Source organism: Lutra lutra, chromosome 12 (assembly GCF_902655055.1).
Source record: "Lutra lutra chromosome 12, mLutLut1.2, whole genome shotgun sequence".
Taxonomy (NCBI): domain Eukaryota; kingdom Metazoa; phylum Chordata; class Mammalia; order Carnivora; family Mustelidae; genus Lutra; species Lutra lutra.
Window position 1 is genome coordinate 33510371 of NC_062289.1, and position 2786 is coordinate 33513156.

Consider the following 2786-nt stretch of genomic DNA (forward strand, 5'->3'; position numbering starts at 1 on the left):
TGGTAAATGTGTTACATCTATGACTAAGTAAGGCCACATTTTCCCCAAGAGACCATGCTTTCCATTTGAACCAGAACTTGCTTTGAATGAGGAATGAAGACAATTGCACTCTAAGAATCATGAACATTCCAGGATCTCTATTATATCCTCTCCTACTCAAGTTACTTCCCTATAGATTAGCTAGCCACTTACACTGAAAATATGCTTTAGAAGGAAAGAAATAGATAGGGAAACCCATAGCTCTTTCCTTTTCAATTATTTCTTATTTATCATTAAGTTGAAGGTAGAGTGTATTGGTACAGAATGTATGCATATCGAAAAGTGAAATGCTTCGCTGCCATGATTCTTTCTGCAGACTCTGCTCAAGTATGACATGCCTGGTGTTGGTGAGCTGGAACCGAAGACACGGAGCCCCAAAACAAGGCCACTGAAAATTAGCCTCCAGCAGCCTGGACCCTTGGGTACAGTTCCACAGCCACCAAAGATCAAGATTTTTTCAACTTCCTGTGTTCTGGATCCTACAAAGAGGGCAGAAGAAATCTTGAATGCCATCCTGTCTCAAGGAATGGGTGGAAGACACACAGTCACAGATCCTGCAGGTGTCCAGCACCACCAATGCTGGAATGGATCGTGGTGCATCCCTGCAGCAGCTGAATCTGAATCTGCAATAGCAGCAGGCCAGGGAGACTGGCATCTTCCCTGTGTGCAGAGAGCTGTACTCACAGTATTTTGCTGAGTGGATCTAGGAGGTCACCATCAACTGTGTGGAGAGGGGACTGCTTTTGCTGCAAGTCCAGGACTACATCCATATGACCATCACCACCTGTCAGACCTCACATGAGAGCAGTGTGGCATTTGGCTCAAGGAAGGCACTGTTGCCCGAACAGGGAAGTCAGACATGGGGAGGACAATTGCAGAATTAGAAACAGGAAAGAGAGGTTTGGAGAGCCAAGTGGAGGAGCAGAAGGTCATGAGTGAGGCCACCAAGAAGAGGGAGAATGAGAAGAAGACAGATGGAGGAGAAGCAGCACAACGAGGAGACTCAGTTCCTCAAACAGACAAATCAGCAGCTGAATGTCCAACTGGAAGGCACTACTGCACCGAAGAGGTGATAATTTCATATGGGTCTGTGAGCACTGCAAGCATACCCCATCATAAGCCCCTTCTAAAAAAAAAAAAAAAAAAAAAGGTAGTTTCCTGGAGAAAACAAAAATGAAATGCTTACAGTTAAGTTAATTTTGTGTAGGGTTGCCTGTTCTGGTAAAAGCAAAATATACATGGATATATGAGCTCAAATTGTGACTTGTGCAATTTTGGTGATTCTGTACATAAGTGCCTTTATGTGTGCATTTAAAACTGGCATTGTGCAATATAAAAATGAACAGTAAAAGTCATGAAAATAATTTAAATTTGACTTTTCACTAATTAGAATCACATTAAATAGCAAAGAAAACACACCATGACAGGTTAAACAAGAGACCACGAAATAAAGGGAAAAGTTTTATGTTTCAGTATCTTTAATGGGTGCTTTTTTCCTCTGCTTTTTGAACAGGAGTCCCTCTAGTTTCACTTTGTACTGAGCACCCAGAGATTATATAGCTGGCTCTGCCATCGTTATTCTAATCACTATCAACAGGTCTGTGGAGGCCAGGGGGGCTTCAAGTTGAAAATCCCTAACGAAAACTCAAAGTACATTTGCAAAATTATACAGATCAGGAAACTTATCTGTAGTTGCACAAAATTCTCCACCTATAATTTATTGGCAAAACTAACAATATATTTTTTGTTTTACTTTGCACAAATACTGTATTCTGAGGAATGTCTGATTATTTTATGTGGTGTTCAGATTCTCCTTTGCGAAGAAAATATCAGGACAGTGCTTGTTCCATCTTGTGTCATCAAGAACTTGTCCCTCTCTTTTCTGGATGTGTGTACTATTTCAGTTGGCCACACCAGTGATATAGACCATGCTCTCACTTGCATTGGGATTACACATCGTACTTCAACTCCCCAACTATACTGAGCCTTGGAGGCCTTCCTTATAGCACCCTCCACACTGGATAGATTTTCACACAATCTAGTCTCTTCCTGATGTGTGAATGAGCAAATAGGCTGTTATGCAGAAAACTGTGAGCCCATTTTAATAATTTCCAAAGGAAGAGGGGACAGATTCTGAGGCATTATGTTAAATTCTAGTTTTGACTGCATTTACGGTTTCATCAGAGAGAAAGCTGCCATGTGTCAGTTACTATACAGTGTTGTCTTCATCTTTCTGGATGGAGGCTGTTTGATTCCACTATTTCAATTTATTATTGTGAGATAAATAATAGTTCTTTTAATTGAAAGTGAGTAGGAAGACATGGGACACAATTTCGAAAGATAGGAACTGCCTAAATTGGTCCTCAACTGATGCAGCGTCTGCCCTGTGTAGACATCTCGAAATCCATATTCCATTCATATAGTCCCAGCCGGAGCAGCTAAGACTTTCACCCCATATATTGCACAATTGACTCTCTGCCTTGTGTGTGGTGGGGGGTGGAAGGGGGAGTTTGCTCTCCTCTGGTGCTTCATGTATCATCTGGTGCCAGAGGCTATGAGAATACAACATTGATGGACCAATGGACTGATCCAATATGGCAAATCCTATATTCCTGCTTGGGTACAAATGAATAACCTCATATAGTTCTGCACACATTCAACAAAATGATGAAAGGGAGAAAAAAACAAATGGAATTTCCTGATCATTGCATTCCACTTTATTTCTCTGTTCTAACTTTGTAAGTGAA

General features: G+C 41.2%; 1 pseudogene; it reads left to right on the plus strand.

Annotated features, from left to right (window-relative positions):
• The first annotated feature begins 339 nt into the window (after window positions 1-339).
• LOC125081675 (axonemal dynein light intermediate polypeptide 1-like) lies at window positions 340-1112 on the plus strand (annotated as a pseudogene).
• The last annotated feature ends 1674 nt before the right edge of the window (window positions 1113-2786 follow it).